Here is a 20,477-nt window from a genome sequence, read left to right as displayed (position 1 = left end):
CTAGTGACTCCACAGAGTAAGATGAACACACTGTACATGTATTAACTCAGGGACAAAACTGTTTAATGCAAGTGAACATTTTAACAGTCAAGGATTTGCAGTTTGCTCCATTTTCATACAGCATTTTTGCTCATTAAAGATGATCACCCTGAATTTGAATAAATGCAGGACCTTTGAAACAGTCAAGTTTGAACACCGGCAGCGCGCACTGGCAGCGCGGATCCAAGCTGCAAACGTGTTTAAAACCCGATGTCTTCTACAACTGAAAGCGGCTGATGAGCAAAGCATATGAATTCATTACCTTACGATGTAGTTCTTTATTTTTCTTGCTGTCGTTTATAAGTCTCTGTTACAGGTGTTACAGCTGAATTAGTGTCGTTGCTGCGCGCTCCTTTTTTCCTCTCCCTTTTTTCTGCTGCAGCCAACTTTGAAAACTCAATATACTCCGTGTGAAGATCTTTCAAACGTTTTATCAGCTTCGTTGTGTTTAAATTCTTTTGTAACCATTCTCCTCGTGGTATCTCCTTTGGACAAACTTTGCAAATTTGTTGTCCTTTTCAGACATTGTAAAACCCCCCGCACCGGCGAGGCCGACCCCGCTCCCTCAGGACCGCTCGGTCTGAGGTGCGGGACCGCCCGCGCGGGCGGGGGTTTGTTGTTGTACGTCATCAGATCGGCCGCTCTGAACCATTATTTTCCGATCTCCGATCAAAACCGATAGGGGCATTATCAGCCCGATCCCGATCAGGGGCCGATTGATCGGTGCATCTCTAGTACATTCTCAATCGTCCATTCCGGAGCCACTGCAAATAAAACATCGTTATGTTACGCATTTTTCATTAAGCACAGAATTTTGCAGTATATATATCTAAAATATACAAGCTTGTAGGATAGCGTGGTTGAAAAAACACTACAATATCTTAACTTCAGACCTGAGACTACTACTAAACATTTTTCCAAATTATTGTACAAAAGAGCACATCCAGATTAAATTCAACAAATATCCGCATACAAAGTGTATTGACAAACCCGATTGGTTTTTCTGTTGCTGCTTATCTACCACTTACTGGAAAATCTTTGTCAAACATATCGTGTTTGTCTTTTCCAGTCTGCTCGGTTTTGTGAGGCCGTGGAGAAAAACCACATTTCTTAAAAACCACCTTGATCCCAGCGCATAGTTTAGTAAAGATGAGCAGTTTGATGGATAACTTTTTCAACGTGTGTGTGGAAATATGTATGTGTTTATGTGAGTGTATATGTATGCGTGTTGCTGACCCACTTTCACACTGTGAGAGCGAGGCAGAGCGGTAAAAGTTCTCCCGCTTTCCTTCCTTCCTCCGCTCTACCTCCTCTAACTCCCTGCGCCCTGGCATCCTCCAGAAGCAGTGGTGGCTATGGCAACGCTGCAGTGGTGAGTAAAATAGATGACACTTCTTATTGTTCGCCCTGCCTCTTTTATCTTTCTTCACTTTTTCTCTTTTGTGTGTCAGTTCAAGGCTGCGTCATGGTTATGCATTTAGATGTTGTCTTTATAATTACAAAGATCTCTATCTCCTGATTGATTTAGCATGCTTGCATTGGATTTTTTTCTCAGCAAAAACATTCTCATTTAGCCTTGTGTCTAATTATATTTCTACATTTCTTTAGTTGTTATGTTATGAATTCTAATACTAATGTTATATAGACTTAATTTCAACACTCAACATTTAGTTGTCAAGCAAAATATCACAACACAGAATTCCAGTATCAAGTGTTTCCATTGTGATGAAGCAGTAAACCAGTCAACATCTAGGTACTGGCTGGTCTTTTCTGGTCTGGGAGCTCTAGATTCTACTATGTTTTCTTCTCAATCTCCCGTTTAGTTAATTATAGGTACCTATCCATCCAATTGTATACTCGCTTAATCCTATACAGAGTCGCGGGGTGCAGACACCTAAACTCATTATGTTTAGGCAGTGTGATTACTAACCCTAACCCTAAAACACCATCTCTTAACACTGTCAGGTACACTGAAAGCAATATTTTATAGCTTCAGTCACCACCACCCCCCCCACCCCGCCTGTTAAACATAAATGCACACACCGGAAAACGTGAAGGTCTTTATCCTTGCTGCCGTCATTAATCTGCATCACCAGCCATAAAGTGCCCTACTTTAATTCTGTTAGCTTATCAAAAGACAGCCCTTGTAAGGAGGAACGGAAGACAACTGAATACGAAGGGATAGTAGAATTACAAATGTCGCCGATATGAGCAAGATGTCCTGCAACAGGCACTGTTCGTCTGGTTGGGTTTGATCCACAAGACCCATAACATTAATACTTGTGGATTGGCTGTCATGACAGGTCCTGTGGGTGTGGATATTAAAAAACCATGACCCGTGCATCATTATTAGCCAATCTATCACTATGTGACACCAAAGGTTGCTCATATCGCAGCGCAATGCTACCTGCTGGGAGGGAGACCACTGTCAACTGTTTCTGCAATACTTGCCACAAGGCTATTAGGATGTTGTGGACACGATCGTGTTGTTGTTAAAGATACTGTGGTTGCGCTGTTGACTCTACTTTCAGCTCAGTGCTGATTCCATGATAACACCTCATCTGACACTTTCCTTCCACTGGCTCTAGTGTGTGTGTGTGTGTGTGTGTGTGTGTGTGTGTGTGTGTGTGTGTGTGTGTGTGTGTGTGTGTGTGTGTGTGTGTGTGTGTGTGTGTGTGTGTGTGTGTGTGTGTGTGTGTGTGTGTGCCTAACAAAGTCTCCCACACAGTCCTGCCACCCCTGCCCACCAGCTTGAAGCCAAAGACTCCTGTTGAAGACAGAAGGGCTTATGGGACGTGCAGCCGTATGAATTTTTCATTCCCCTTCCTCCGTCAGCTCTCGCCCCCTTTTCTCCCTTTATCTCTCTTCCACTACTCTGCTGGTTCTCTCGGTATCAAGTATTGTCTCTTGCTCTTTCTGCAATAGCACACCTGGTACCTGAGAAAACACGGGGAGTAAACACAAACACACACTCACACATCGGCATACACACATTCATCCTTGTACAAACACAGCACGCAACCCAGAGTAAACAGCTCCTCGACAGCAGTGCTTGGTATTCTACTCTCTTTTATCTTTCTGTCCTCTTCTCTTTCACCATCCTCTCCTCATGCTCAGCGTCCCTGAGGCCAAGCGTGTGGAGAGAGAGGGCAAAGATATGTGGAGGAATCTCTTCTGCAGGGTAATATCTGAAAAACACATGAGAGCGGGGGCAAACACGCGCTGAAATTCCATACACTGGCCCAGCTGAGACCTTGGACGACATCACACAAACTACACTCGCATGTACTTTCACATCTGTTCTGTAATAGCCCATGCTGAGCTAAACAAATAACATGCACAGAACGGAGAGCAAATAGAAACTATCAGGAGGTTTTCACTTTTGACACCAATCTCCTCTACATCCATGCACAGAAAAGAGACAAACCATCGACTTCTTGAGACAACCTGACGTGTCCTTTCATTGGTTGGAAAATAGAGTTTTCAAGTGGCCGGCAAGCCACAGAATCCGGATGGATTTTTAAAACACAAATGAGTATCAGAACACAGCCCAACCCCGAGGCCAGTGACATTTTGTATCTCCAGCTCCTGAGACATTTAAGATCCCACTACGTGCCGTGTTACCTGGGCCCACTGACTGCACTTGAATGTCTGAGACTTGGCAGGCTTTAGAGCTGTAGGTAATCTCAGACATGCAGTGATCTTGTCTTATATTTTGAAGCCAGTTAGGAATTTAGTGCTTCAGATGTAACTCGACACGCGGCAGCTCCTCTTTTGTGTGGATCTTGGGAGAAATTGGAAACTGGTTGCATCCACACACTCCTTACTCTCTTTGAGCAGCTAGAAATTTCTCTTGATCAATTATTGATCAAAGCCATTACAAAGTACTGTGAAATGTTGTGAGTGCGTAGTGTGATTCATGGTGTCCATGTGTATGTGGAGTGTATTTCTGAGTGTGTGGCAGAGTGAGAGACAGGATGGAAGAAACTGAAGGCCGTGCTGGTGAAGTGAGTAAAGGATGGAGAAATAAAAAAAATGAATAAATGGACGAAGGATTTTGTATGCTTATGCAGCTTTAAAGTTAAAATGATGTGTGTTTTAGCTGTTTTAAGGGATTTTAATTGTACAAAGAAGAATTGCATGGCTTCATCAGAGAAAGCCACAGATTTTGATTGAAACAATAACACATATAACTGAGAATGTTCCTGTTTCCCAGCACATCAGTGGTTGCTGTCATAATCTGTTTTTAATGGACTGTAGACCAGATTTCAGGCTTCCACTGTAAATCATGCACTGCAGAGAAAAGCACGTCCTTTATTGAATATATCAGTATTTGAAATCTGAAAAGCTGTCATTCACTTGTAAATGTTAACATGATTTTTGAGTTTTAAAGAGGCGTTTTAAGATAAATAAAATCACGTTTCCTTTCTTCAAAGCAAAAACATTGGCGTCTGAAGTGCCTGCAGGCTCAAACATTCAGATGTAAAAGAACCCTGTCAGGGTATTTGTGACAATATAACGTAAAATCCCTCAGGTGAGCTGCTCAGAGGCATGGTTCAGTCACTCTGTCAAAAATGGGAATTTGAAATACTTGAAATACTAACACATTTTTATACCCCACCCAGGAAATATGACTACTTGTTGCTGCCCTTTTAATTGCTTCTGATTTGGAAGTTCAACAATTGAGGACAGATTTTGCATTTGTTATTAAATGCGCAATCAAACACATTTTTAAAAACGTGTATTGGTCAGTAATTGCATAGTTCAAGATAATAGAGCAGATATATGATGTGACATTTTTGGAACTGTCAGGCTGCAGATCGTTTTTTAATATACCAAAGATTAATAAACAATATTGGTTTACCAAAAATATTGTTGAGGTGACATAACGCACCAATCTGTGGGTTTATCCCCATCTCGCAGTGCAAAGCACGTGGGTTATTTGTGCCTCTGTATAGTTTTTGTCAACTTTCTTTGACATTGAATGAGCCACAGCCTTGGTCAACATAGCCTGAACAAACCTCAGCACTTACTAGGTTAGGTCTGGAGTGCATGTTACCATGTACTCTATACTTTTTGGAACCAAAAACACAAGTTTACTGCTTACTTTGAGTTAACTTTAACCAGGTTAGTAATAAAGCCTGCTTTCAGGGTTAACATAATCTGAACTAGTACAGGTTACGTTTAATTACTTTATTTCCATGGTACCAACCTACTTTGTACATTTAGGAACCAAAACTGTAAGTTTAAGGCTTACTTTAAGTTTACTGAGTCTGCTTTATGGAATACCCCACAGAACTTATAATTACAAAAACAGGCTCGTAAACGTCTAAGAAAAGTTGCCCATATAAGCAACAAGCTTTTACCAGCTTTATTTAACAGAGGATACAAAGATAAGGGCAAAAATAAAATATCTAAAACAATGGAAGACAACAAAAGGCTTCAGTGGATAGAAACAGGATATATTGGAATTGAAATTGGAATTGAGGAACTATGTTATGCAAATCAAAACAACAAAGCCGAGTCCATGACATCGTGGTTTGGGGCTGTTGTTGGTTGTTATGTCTCCCAGTCGTTTTGTACTTTAAAATGACACTGTAATCCTACAGATGAGTACATTTGCACCTCTTCAATGTGTTCCAGGATGTATTGCATTTACATTGCACCTGATTGTTCCACAAATCTGGAGTTCCTGTCTGACTCCTCCCATTCATACTCCTGAAATGGCCTTGGTTTCATCAGTTGATCTTATAAGGCCCATATTGTAGACATCTGAACAATGGTATGTCCTTTTATCGTCGGAAGAGGTTGTACTTGTCAAAATGGAGCTGCATTGTGTCTAGGAAAGTATGTTAAGGCTCCAAATAGTTTGTTTGAGACCATTTTTCTGCACAGTGACATAGCCGACAAGATGATTGTATCCATCCATAAATCACAAATATCATTCATTGTTACCATGCCCTTAGTTCTCACCAAAAACTTGTTGTTGTGTTGTTTGTGTTATCTTATGAGTGTTATTTGTTAATTTATTTCATTTCTACATTTGCAAAGAAGAGTTTTTCTCTATAACACCAGGGATGCCAAATATAGTCTTAGAAAGTTAACAGTAAGCAGAACTGTGAGAAAAAGGGATTCAACTCTCAAGCGGTTTCTTTTTCTTTTTATTTAAATTTCCTGGCTACAAATCCATAAGAGCCATCAAAGACGAATTTCACAGTATTTGGGGTAGCTTACATTTGAGTTAGAAATCAATATCAATGATTTACAATAACATTTTCTAATAGCATTCTGTTTTCACGTCTGTGAGTAAAGAAATGTTTCTTTAGTATTTCTCGGTGTGATTGAATGTATTGATGATACATATCATTTCCATTGAATGTCTTTGAATGATATGTCCTTTATGTGATAAAATGTTACTAAAATCAAAGCAATTATGAGCCTGTCATGAGCTACCCCTATCTAGACCTGCTTCCAAGGGTTTTTTCACCTACGCGATTGCATCTGCCTGACCATTTACCTTTGGTCACTTACAATACATTAGGATACATTAGGGGGTTGTCACCATAGACTGTATAAGAAGGAGTGGACAACCTCCCTGGGATGAGCGCTGTTGCAAATGTGTGAAACAAGCAGCCCTGGACAACGGGCTGAAATATGCCTTGTAGTCACACTTAGCTATTTAAAATTGGCTGGCTCAGCTTGTGTTAACCAATAGTGCTAATTAATGTTACTTTACATTCATTCTGATCAAATCTGTCCAGACAGCTCATTTCAAGAATCGCTGCCAAAATGATATCTGAAACAAGAGCTGAAACATGGACCAGCAGAGCCCCACTTGGACCCACAGCCGCGAGGCCTGCTGCTGCCAGTGTCACAGGCTGATTGATTTCCACTTGGAGGGAGGTCCTAAAATAATTTGCAGTGCCTCCTGTAGCTGGCAAACATTTGCACTTCGGATCTCTTTGCAGCCAAAAAAAAACATGGTCTTGAATTCACTGTCATTGCAATATAAGCTCAAACTAAGTTAGTAGGATCTCTTCTGTTAACCTGTTCACCCCTAGGGATTTTGGAGGGGAATTTCGACTTAACAGGCCTATCCAAATTAAATCAACAATATCTCCACAATTATAAGGATAATATGAATAATCTTGGTGTCAATTGATAGCCAAGACCTCACAGAATACATTTCCAGTGTCAGAAAAATTGTGAATGTTCACGCCTGAGCAAATTGTGATAAACCAAAGAAAAAACAATACATTTTTATTCTCATTTAATTTTTTTTTAGTTTGCACAGTGGAAAACACCATGATAGCAATGCATATAATTACAAAGACACCACTGCCTGGATTCAGCATCTCATTGACTACAACTGTACCAAGTTACATGAGAATTGCTTAAAGCACATAGATTTTATAAAGGTTTTAGTGTGAATAGTACCAGCCAGACTGTGCCAAAATGTTCCAAATGTGTTTTTTACCCTTTTTGAGGTGAATATTGCTATAAAATACTTTGATGATTTGATGATACATGATTTTGTAAATGTAAAATCACAATCCAAACATCCCTGCGCTCTGTGCGGGTCTGTCGGTGGGTGTCGCTCTGCGCTGTGCAACTGTGCGTCACTGATCCAAGATGGCTGCCGCGCTCCAGAGTTTACGCTCAACGGCCTGGTGGATGAAGTCTCGTTCAAGTTTAATATGTTGTTTGAAAGCTTGCAACATGTAGAATGTCAACAAAGTTAAAATTCCCAAAAGCCACGAGAAGTCAATCAAATGGCCACGACCGGCAGGATATGAAATGACGGCGGAGGAAACAGTTTCACTACTGTGAAGGATTAAATCGTGAATTACGGTCAATAGAAGGTGTGGATAGACTGAAATTGACAACGAAACGGTAAGGAAATAAAATATACTGCTTTTGGTCGTAATAGTTTTGGGATTTGCTGACGTAGTGTGTGATGAACAATCGCAATCTGCTGGGCTGGCTGTGAAATGAGAATTTTGGCCTTCTGTTTGTTTTGAGATTGGCATGAAGTGTTCGGCCCAGAAAAATGTATGTTCAGTATCATCTGAAAGTGTAGCTTTTCTAGTTTCATATGATAAATCAAATTCTTTGTTGACAAAACGTACAGTACTTGGAGTTTTCACATATTGGCTGTAGGGCTTCTTGTTTGAGAAACAGTTGAAAGAAAATATCCTGACAGCTCTTGGGTAACTTTTTCACACATGAACTGGTGCATACAGCTGCTGGACCCGTTACCAGGTCTGTCGGGGGGAAGGGGTTTTGCAGAGTTGAATCATGGTAACAGCATCTCTATTGATGATGTGTTTTTATGGTTGTGGTGCAGCTCTTAGCCCAGTCAATATACTAAGGTTTCTCATTTTAGGTTTTGTCCACTGAGTTGGTATCTGAACTAGGAGTTTGTTGAGCCTCCGTTATGAAATAGGACCCAGGTGTAAACAGTGCCATGGAAGAATGGAAATACAACAAGTCTGGATATATTGATTATATATGGCATGCAGGACTTAAAATGTGATTTTGACTAGTTTACCAAACCACTGAACTCTTTGTGGACTGAATCATTTCCGCCTGCAGTGCAGTGTTTTTTAAGTCGGGCCATTTAAACACATAAATCACTACAACAGGGATCGGTGCCAATAATTCAGTCAAACTGCAGATGAAGGAAATAGAAGTTTTAAGGCTTGGTACTTCATCCTTAAAAGGTTTTTTGAGCAGAATTTCTGTCCAAAATGAGTTTAAATGGACGTGCAAAGCTGCAAGACAGATCTCAGCATCACACTTCACAGCTAAAATAAGCTTCTTGACTCCGTTCCACACCCTAAAACTGGCTGCTATGAATAGAAGAGTAAAGACATGGATGGCAAGGGAGCATTGGCACTGTATCCCCTTGATATGTTCACTAAACCATACAAAATATTGCATTAATTCGTCAGGTAAAAGTGTTAACTGAAAAAAAAAGGTGAATTAAAGTTGCAAGCAGCGATGAACAGGCCCTCACGCGTGCAATTTTCACCAATAAAGGTCAATGACTCAAAACTAAGTCCAATGACACCACCCATGAATCTTTATGTCAAACCATTCAAAAAATATGGCAGAAAATAGGAACTATCAAATATCGACCAATCAGAAGAAGGGGCGGGGCTAATTTGTAGTAATTATGGTCAAGGACTCAAAACCATGTCCGATGACACCACCCACGAGTCTTTATGTCAAACCATTCAAAAGTTATGGCAGAAAGTAGAAACTATCAAATATTGTACAATCAGATGAAGGGGGGGCGCGCTTTTTTGCATTTATCATCGCCACAGTAACGCTTTTGAATGAGAAAAGTAATGCCCATCGTCGCAGGATCGTGATGTACATTTTGATGTATAACACACCTGGGTGCACATTACGGTTCGGGCGAAGAAACGGCCGAAGATATTGCATAAATTGCGCCAAAATTACACAATTAATTCAAAATGGCCGACTTCCTGTTCGGTTTCGGCCATGGCGCCAAGAGACTTTTCTTTAAGTTGCGACATGATATAGGTGTGTACCGATTTTCATGCATGTACGTCAAACCGTATTGTGGGGCTTGAGGCACAAAGTTTTCTAGGGGGTGCTGTTGAGCCGTTAGGCCACGGCCATTAATGCAAACTGTTAAATATCGAATTTTTGCCAGGCCTGGTTTGCGTGCAAAATTTGGTGACTTTTTCGTCTGAAAAATAAAAACGAGAACGAGAACAATTCCTACAGATACAATAGGGCCTTTGCACTGTCAGTGCTCGGGCCCTAATTATGTGAGTGCTTTTAGGATTTTTTTAATCATTACCCTGCTCGGTTAAAGTGTCAGAATATTGAATGTGTTCAATTCAATTTTATTTATATAGCGTCTAATACAACAAAAGTTGTCTATAGACGCTTTCCAGAGACCCAGAACATGACCCCCGAGCAATTATTACATAAACAATGGCAGGTAAAAACTCCCCTAGTGGGAGAAAAACCTTAAGCCAAACAGTGGCAAGGAAAAACTCCCCTTTAGGAGGGAAGAAACCTTGAGCAGGACCAGGCTCATAAGGGGGGACCCTCCTGCCGAGGGCCAGACTGGGGGTCGGGGACATCAACAGCACAGCAGGCAGGTGGAAGCAGCAGCGGGATGACCAGGGGTGGGGACCGCAGGCCAGCATGCAGCTCCCGAAGCTCCGGCCCAATCAGTAAGTACCAGGTTGGGGTGCAGGGTCGGGTAAAGGTTGAAAAGGGGCAGGGCCAGGGAGAGGAGTCTTGAGGGACGAACCTTCTCCCCCGCCCAAAAGGGGCCATTACCCTGCCCCCCTCACTCCCACACTGCAGGATCCGGTGTTTTGCATTCAGAGATGCTCTTCGCAACCTGCAGAAGATGCTGCACATGTACAAAAGAGAAAAAAGAGAAGAGAAGGGGGGGCCAGCACAAGAAACTACAGGAGCGACTCTAACACACAAGAGTTTACACTACCTAGAGATTTACCAACACCAGCTAGAGGTTTACTAAACACTAACTATAATGTATCAATGTAGCTTTCCTTCCAGCAGTCAGCAACCGCTGAGGTCACAGAACCACTTGGATTTTTAGTAAAAGCAGTGGAAGCAAGAGTCTGGATATATTCAAATGAAGTCTTAATGTAAACATCTGGTTATGTGTGCACAGCAACTTGCGTAACATATTTAGCTCGGTGCTGCTGATGTCGTAAAAAGATTTACACTTAGCAGTCTCTTTCCTGCACATAACAAAAGTACAAGAGTCATGTGAAGTGGAGGTTGTGAACTCAGACACGTGTTATTTCTGTCCATCATCAACAAACTGATGAGCTGCAGTGACACAAGAATTAGAAATAATGAAGTGTCAGAGGCTCATAATGATAATTGACAGAACATGTGATTAGAAGAAGACAATTAAATTGGCAGAGATTACAAGGTTGCAATTTAGAGTCTAAATAAAGCCATTAAAGCATTTGCCACTTCTGTACATATATGTGAATCCATCTTTCTTTCCACCATTTGGGTTGATCCATCTCTTCATGATTAGTCACCTTGTGTGAAATATTGCTAAAAACACAAATATTCCATAGTCCAGAGAGTTTTTAGAAGGGGAAAAAAGCACCGGAGCTGGTTGATTGAATTCACATCAGCCTGTTGACAAGTCTTTTGGACCTTTACTCAAATCGAGTACTAATTGCCATATCAAGCCAATCAGAGCTTGAACTACTTCAACTCAGGGAAACTGAGTTTTCCGTTTTACCAAGGGAGGTTACTGAACCCCAAAACGGTTCAGTTGACCTGGTTTCAGAAAGCAAAAAGAAAAAAAAAAATCATCCTCTGTCTCTTTTTTCGCGGTACTGTAAAGTAAAGCTGGTCAAAAGCAGATTGACTTTAACATACCCCACGTTACTTTTGTCTCCTCCCCTTGATGAAGCTGAAACAAGTTCAATTTAATCATATATCAATCAGTTAACTCATATTTTAGAGACGTCTGAACGATGATATAGCATTTGTGTAAGAAAAGTATATTAATGATCAGAGTAGATTTTAATGCGCTCAAATCGATTTTTTATTTTTTCATCACATTTAGCCTACAGTATATGATTTTATCCTTCAGTGCATCATAAATATCACATATGTTCATACTTAACACAAAATACCTTGGGTTATTAATTATACAGGCTGTTATTTACTTGCAAATGTCAGTTTTATCTGATCTAATCTATTACCCTATAAAGCGAATGATGCAGAAGTGAGAGAAAAGTGACCGACTGATAAGCCTCCCTGGCCATCCCTGGCATAACATACCTGTCTCAAATATCAGACTTATTTTCATCTTTACCGAAACAGAAAAACATGCAGAGTAATCATTATTTTTTTTTCCCATAATAATGTCAACTTGTTATACACAATAAAGCAAAACATAATAATGAGGGTTCAAATAAGTCCAACAACAAGCCCACGCAAATCATTTTACTCTCTGTTCTAGTTTCTTCAGGGTGTCTCTTCTGTCATAGCTGTGATAGCTCCAGAAAGTAACATTTCTTAATTCTGGCTAAATACTAGATAACACCAATAAGGATAAGGATTTAAAAATACCCTCAAATATTCTGCATGCGCTTGAACCACATTCATACAACACTGGTCATTGTCTCTTGCATATATGAAGGGACAAATTAATGAATCAATGTGATTTTGCAATTATCGTACACATTTCTGAGGTCAAAATGAAGCTTGTCACTCTATCACTATGGAAGTGGTGCATATTTGGCTCTGAAAAGAGACAGACTATAATGTATCAAATGTTTGCCTTGAAGTTTGGATTTCTCATTTTTGTGATTAATAGTTACACATAGAGTCAAGGGGTCAAGAGAGTGCTTCATATTATACTGACATGCTGTGCAAAAATGACTGATTTTTGTCATTTTCCCACCACACAGAATTTTCTTACTCACTCTGGGTTTTACAGAGGTGCACCAATTGCAACTTTTTCTCTTACTGTGTTTTAGTATTTATTAAAACATTCTGAAAAGACCAATACAACCTCACACCACAATACACCGAGATATTATGGAAAATACAAAATGAATAGAGCAATGCTTCTTAAGAGTTGCTTCGCCTGTTTTTCCACTTTTTTTTTCTATTTCAGCCAGAATGAGCCCGAGCTATTTCTTGTTTTGACTCCTGCTTGGTCGAAAAAACCCTGTAGGTGTATCCAAGCAAAAAGAGTAGGCCAGTTTAAATAGGTGGGTTTTGAGTTCAGATTTGAGTGATGAAAAGGAGTCTTGTTCTGAAACCCAGGTGGGAGCGAGCTCCAAGGCTACGCTGCTCATGGTGGTGAGACAGGCGGAGGGGAGAGAAAGGTGGGCGAAGGTGGAGGACCGGAGGGTTCGTCAGGGGGTGGCAATGTTGAGTCAGTCAGATAGGCACGGAGGGGCCAAATTATGGAAATAATTGAAAGTGAGAAGCAGTGTCTTGAAGTTGCCTTTGTGTTTTATTAGGAACCAGTGAAGCTGTTGAAGGACAGGAGTGATGTGTTCTGTGAAGATTCGAGCAGCAGAGTTCTAAAAAAAAAAGTGACATACCTGACACTAATGCAATCGATGCATTATTAAAACATGGACAGATAGTGGTGAACCATCGTGTTTGAGGAAAAATGTGGTAGGGAAAAAAACAAAGCTTCAATGGTCTAACCAAAGAAAATAAAAAGTAAAAGTAAGTGATGACAGATGTTGCTGCATTTCACCATGTATTTCACCATGCACAATGCAGTGGCTACTGAAAGTATTTGAACTAAACAACATATTGGGGCCTGAAAAACCAATGGTGCAATCAAGATTTAAAAAAAAAAAAAAAAAAACCTGTTAAGGGGCCATGAAGATTGGACTGTGGAAAATAGTAAACACATTTAAAAAGTCCAAATTTAGCCTGTTCTAGAATGACAGGAGCATGACAGTGAGGTGTGGTGAATGAAGTGATGGACACATCATGACACCGAGCCTGATGCATAACCTACAGGCATGTGAGGGCAGTATTGTGGCCTGGTGTCGCCTCACTTCACCAGGTCAGTTCAGCAATGTTATGTGCCCCAAGATATAAAGTCAGATGATGACAGTTTTCCCCTGCCCTCTGTGCTTAGATCAAATCTATGATAACTTACATTTTGCAACTTATTAGCCTTTTTATGCAGTGACATTCTGTAATGCCTCACAACAGACACAGGGAATTATCTGTGATTCAGAGGTCACCAAACCCAACTGGATTTATATTGTAAGTGAATCTTGTGGTTGGGTTTTGAGAGATGTGTATGCAATGCTACCTGGTCACCATAGTGCAATCAGTCCAATCACGTCTTCACTTATAGGAACTTCAAATTTTAACTGAATTTTTGAGACAACTGAATTTTAACCAAGAGGGTCTGTACCTCCTTTCAATATGTTTGAGTCTTATGTTTGCGCTAATTGCTGGTAGCAAACTGCTGGTTATGGTACCAGACGGTGCTATTGAGAACACAACCCCAGAAAACCACGTTAGAGCGCGCAGATGGCTTGTCGGCACTGCCACCACTGGGACCACCTGCATCAAGCAGAGCTGCTTCTGTCATGATGAGGATGAGTAGGACCCAGATGCATCACCATAACACAAGGACATGGGGTTTCAAAATAAAACAGGAACTTAAACCACAAAACTGTGAAAAAAACAAACAAACCGTGACATAAACTCAAAACTGTGACAGAATGAGCTGACAGCGGGGACACCTGTGCAAATACATCTTTACTAAACGCTCCGCTTCCACGTAAGTTGTGGACATGATGCTCATCATTCACCTGTCGGCGGATGATGAGCCTTGATGGCCTTTCTTCATTTGGGAATCAAAACAACCTATTCCCCCACGGCCAACTGAACCTCCTCCGTGGTAACTTCTCTATCTAGCACGATTATCCTGACTTTATATAGTATGATAGTTCAAGATGGCAGAGGATGCCATCTTCCTGCGAACCACAAACTATGAAGTAAACGTACCTGATCATACACAGAGAAAAAATAAAAAAGGAAAAAATATCCCAAAAGTCACGTGAAAAAAAATCCACATTAAATCACACACAAATTCGGTCATGCACACTCACAACTACCGGAAATGGAGGAAAGTGGACAATAAGAGAACACAAAGAACAAGAAAGAGATAAGATAAGGAAGATGCAGTTTTCAGATGTACCTGTATGGAGAGAAACCCTTCTTGCGCAGTAAAAGTCCTGAACTTACAACACACTATGCCATCCACCCTTGATACTAGATATGTTTTCATGCTCGACCCAGTTTACCTCTCACAACATAGTTAGTTTTTGGTTCCACAGTGGTTCCAGTGGCTGCTTCTCCTCCTCTCACTGATGTTAAGCCCTGAAAGCTATCAGTTAGTTGCTAGATTGTGTCTTGCCTTGGCTGAGCCACAGAAAAATGTTACATTTTTATTCCAGTGACAGTACATTTCATCACCTCTTCTTTTCCTCTTATCTGAATGAACTCAAAACATGAAGAGGCAACAACAAAAGTCAGGGTTTACTTGGGCATTAAAATGACAAAGAAGTAAAACTCCTTCCTAAAAAAACCGTAATACTTGAATTTACATATTCTTATAAATTAGGTGGCTGTTAAAATACTGTAGTTACAGTTCATGATAAAAAAGTACACCCATATGCAGGAGTCCATTCAGAGAAAATAATTGTATTCCTTTATTCCTGGCCTCTATGAACCGTATCTTTGTTTGCTGGAGGAACTGCTCTGGTCTCTGAACAGAGTCATCGTGTTAGCAATTTTATTCTTAGCACAGCAGACAAGCAAGCGGATAGAACAAATATTCCACAGTATGTTAAAATCTGTATCTGTATTAATGTATCTGAATTAGAGAGAGAATTACTGGCAAACAATAATGGCACTCTTACTTCTGTCAGAAGTTGCAGGGAGTAAACTTTTCACCCGCTAATCAAATTGTTGCTACACAGTCTAGTGAGAGTGGGGCTGATTCAAAGCAAGCAGCGCTCTTGTGTACTGAGCCGGAAGCTATTTGGTTGTTTTTGTTGTTGTCATGATGAGGGCAAGTAAAAAAAAAAAAAAAAAAAAAAAACCCACCATAAAGAATTGCTGCAACGCTGCTGTTTGAGTGGGTTGTTGGTATAAGACAAATCCAATGAATTCAACAAAGCATGTAATGCAGACTTTAGTCATGTTCCCCATATTACATTAATTGGCACCGGGGTACAGCTGAGAGCCGAGGTACTGAGAAACACCGTGCAGCCCAGAGACCTCATATCAATGGCCTGTGAATGGAAGCTCAGGATGCAGCTACATTCACATTAGCTTCATTAAGTATTTAAATATGGAACATTATTACTGGCAAGCCAGGTCACTCTGAGCTCCGGTACTGCTTTAACACCTCCTAGATGAATTGCAGCTGCGTGAATGTGATAGTCAGCAGTAACCCACTTGCAGATCCTGTATGGTTCCACTTACTGGATGATGTGAGTAGTGGAGTGTGGTGCGTTACTGACAGCTGACGCATCACCGTCCATGCCAGAGTCAATCACTTTCATCCTGCATGAATGTTTAACTCCTGGTTTGTGTACATTATTCCATTGCTGTTTCCCCTCAAATGGTGAATGAATCCTATTATACTGGTAGATGCACTGAGTCCTGCTCTAATAAACATTTTTGTGTCTCCTTTTTTTTTTTTTTTTTTTAGCAGACGACCATTTTTTATTATTTTTGACACTATCAGCTTACTTGTTGCCCCTCCTCCAGCATCTTGCAACCTTGCCAAAGGCTCCCTGCTCCAGGAAAGACCTCCAGGGTCCTAGTGGTCATTCTTTAAATCCTTTGCAGGCAGAGAGGAGGACGTCTCTGAAGCCATCATGGGATTGACACCTGCTGCTTGGAGCTCAAAGCTGAGAAGAACCGGACTTTAGTCGTAATATTATACGATAACAACATCCCTCTCAGGGTTGCTGATTTCAGTAATTCATTTTAAAGTAGTGAAACCTAGTTTAATGGTTACAATGTAATCAGCATTAACATTTCTAACAGCACATGAGCAAGCAAAATCATTACATTGACTCAGTAAAAAAAACTGTTTTATTTGATGTTTTTAAGTAGCTTTCAGTTTCTCAAAACTGAAGACTTGAATACTGAAATGGCTGCTTGCTTGTTCTAGGCCTTTGGAATTGACCCTCGCAACATTATCCTGTTGACATGGTGACATTGTGATATCACCATGGCAACAGTTTACAACTTGCTGTGGTTAGAATTCTATAGGTTGAATACACTCCGAAAAGGAAATAAATCCATTCAACAAGATTTAGAAATATCTGTAAATTATGATGCTTTCAAGTACTCCAATACACCACAATTAGCATAGCAACAGTCATTTCCCACGTCATTTCAAATTTGATTTCAGTGCAGAAAGTGTGAGCCAAAGATATTTAATAGATTTCGACATCACCTTTAATTCATTTGTCAATATGCATAAGTTTTAATATTTCAGGCAGAAAACACATTACAAAAGTGGAGAAAACAAAAGATTTTTGACCCAAATAAAAATCATAGTGATATGATTTCAAACAGGGGTTATTAACAGGTAATTGAGTTGAGTTGATACAAAAGCAGTATCTGTGAAAAGCTGAGGTTGTTGCATGGAAACAGAACTGCAATAGTGTGACCAGGTCCATACTAGAAAGGAAGCGAACCAGCTGGAGGTATTTCATGCCGTGCAGATTTTGACATTGAACGCGACGTCTCAACAGTCTGACCAGCACTTATCCAGCTGGACCCTCCTATGTGATTTCTTGCTTGTGTTGTTCTCTTACATGTAAGTCGCTTTGGATAAAAGCATCTGTTAAATGACAGTAGTAGTAGTAGTAGTACACATGCTGAATACGATATTTTTCGGTAGACAAAACCAGTACCTGCAAGCACTAAAGTATGCACATTGAAAAGTATTCTGAGTTGTTGAGGAGCAAAGCTTGTGACAGTGCCACTAAAATAAGATGTATTTCAAACCTGTTAAGGTGCAACATCAAACACACAATGCATTGCAACAGACTTGTGTTTGAGGATTGTAAAATAGTTTGTATACGTGTACAGTGAGGGAGGTTTGGTGGCATAGCCTTGATGTTGGTGTGTATATTAGTGTACAAGTGCTAATTTGAATACAAAGAACGTAGCTCTAACGAAGGGTTGTTTAGTGCTTTATTTATGAGCCGTTACCCCAAAAATATAAACAAGCAATTAGAGTTAATTACTTATGCGTACGCTTTCTCAGCAGGAGAGCAGCGAGAGTTTGTTACAAGCTGAACAGAGGTAATGCACTTTGACTACAGGTGTTTTACACAATCAATGAAGTGGTCCTCAAAGAAACATGGGAGTTGCATTTACAAAGGGTATGGTTGCAAGCCGAAACTGGAGCGCTGGGATTTCAGTCACCAAGGTCATTTACCATTCAGCTTTAAAACTGAAAACTTAATTGGGACTTTAAAGCAACATGTAGTTCTTTCAAGAGGATGTCTGCATTTTTCAACAGGACAATGGAAAACCAGATTCCTCAGACTCATTACAGACTTGGGGCTGAGAACCCGCAATCCTGATCTGTCTTCAAAATGAGAATATGAGGTGAACATTGGAAAAAATGTGATAAAATAACAACTGAACATGTCAACACATCCATTAGTATCTGCACGGCCACACCAGCTTTTGTGACTCAAAATGGTAACACAACTAAACAAGGTGGAAAAGCTTTGCCATCCATATCTGGAATGTGTTGCAGATTGTAGATTGATAGGACAAAAGACGACTAAATATCTTAAGTTAATGCTACCCTCAAAGAAATAAAAGTCAAAAGAAAATATAAGAAATGCTGTTTTATTTTTATCTGCCCTTTCTTCTTCCTGATCTTGGGTTTTACTTACACTTGTTTGTTGTTCAGTCCTGTCCAATCCTTATCTGACTGATAAGACAATAAAGCAGCAAGCATGACATGTTGTTTTTTGAAGTGATTTTGGACAATTCAAATTCCCTTTTAGTCATATATTACACTAAAAAGACTGACTATGCTCTGTTAGGTGTTAATTCAGAGCTCAGAAGCTATGCTAAGAAGTAAAAACTGTGCTGAGCACTAAGGAGCAAAAGTGATTAATACTGGACATTTACTGTGGTGACTGCCATCAAAAGACCACACCCATAATTATACATACATTTGTTGCCCCTTATAATTTTACATGATGTGGTAAAATTGTCATAGATGTGAAATATTGCCATGGAGACAAAAGTAGTTGTTTGAACCAGGCTGCACATATTTTTGTGCAATGAATTTGAACATTTTAACACATGTTGTCAATGGAACCTGACTTGCTTTTTTTAGCCCTGATGATTAGTTAATAACCTGCCTAATATAACTGGAGCTCTGTGACGCAATTTGTTTTTGCTCTCTGTTCGAAGTTGCCATGGTAGTTTTTTTTAAGTAAACCACTGGAGAGGAACCTTTGGAGTGGTCCATTTGTTTGTTCCTTTTTTCAGAGGCATCCTTCTGCACATCGCTTCTGCACAAAGTGAGTCTAAATCCGTGCCCTGTCAGATGGTATGAACACATCTTCAACTTTCATTTGCAACCAAGAGTTGAACATGGTGAGTTGCAGCTCTCAAGTTCATAGAACCAATGCATCTGCAATTATCATATCATATTCAAATCTCAGTCCTTGTCATTGCTTGCTTTCCTTATGTCTTATTTACACATTACTCAGTACGTGAACCCAAGCTGCTGACATATAAAAACAATGTACGAAGTGAGAGATTTCTTTGGCAAAAATAGAAGAAAAGAGGGAAGGAGCGATGTCTTGCAAGCTTTCATGATAGAAGACTCCACTGCAGACAGGTTTCTCCACAGAAAATTGAATTCCACTCTCACAAAAGATTTACTGTGTTTATTTCAAAGGAAAAATGACAGTGACTCTGCTGTGGTTTGATACCAGTAACTACATCACAGTTCTCCTGATAGCAAAGCACTGTTTTATTTCCTTTTAGGGCAGCTTAAAAGTTAACAGAACCTTCATTGGAAATGAGGTTTTACCCTTTTCAAAGTCACCAGTTGATTTAAAGTGCTCTTCCTTATGAGGGTTTCTAATGTAATTTTTCAGCGGTAGGCTCCCTTCCTCCCTAACGTCCTCTGTAGCCTTCAGTTAACCATCTGCTGGGAGGGCTGCACGTGGCAGAAGAGGTGTTAATGAATGCAGAGTTATATAATCCAGACCTGTGGTGGAGGGAAAGACAGAAAGAGAGAGTAGCAGCCAGACCCACATCACTTGACACGAGCGAGACAGGTAGGAGCTGTAATTTCTTTTGTACCGCCAGTGCCCCCAAGTGGCACAAGGAGGCAGTCTTTTTTTTTGTTTCCTCTTGACTTCCTCTTTCAGCCTCTCAAATATGACACTATGGGTGCTGTTTTTACTGTTTCTTTCCACACAGAAAAACGTATAAGACATAGGGGCTGATGTATCGCACAAGACAGACTGATATACTGACTGTATTGCTTTTTCGATCAACGCTGCTAAATGCGTTACATGCTGACACAGTAAACCACACAGCAAGGACGAGTATTACAAATTAGTCTCCAGCCCTCCCTCTTTTTTGTAGCTGCTGCCAAAATGCAGTACCTGGCCCTTGTCCTGGCCAGCCATCATAGCCCTTATGAATCAAAGACACTGTAGAACAAGAGCGAGAGAAGGACTTACGAGCGCTTGGCTCTGCTTCCTATTTTTTCCTGTCTCCTCTTCTTCATCAAGCAGTCTAGCTGGGCTGGATGATAAATCCTCAGGCGGGTCTTTAAGCACCAGCCGAGCAGAAACTGCCCAGGTTAAGCTCCGCTCACGTAGGTTAAT

This window comes from Cololabis saira, chromosome 15 (assembly GCF_033807715.1).
Source record: "Cololabis saira isolate AMF1-May2022 chromosome 15, fColSai1.1, whole genome shotgun sequence".
In the NCBI taxonomy this organism is placed as follows: domain Eukaryota; kingdom Metazoa; phylum Chordata; class Actinopteri; order Beloniformes; family Belonidae; genus Cololabis; species Cololabis saira.
This window is presented reverse-complemented; position numbering follows the sequence as displayed.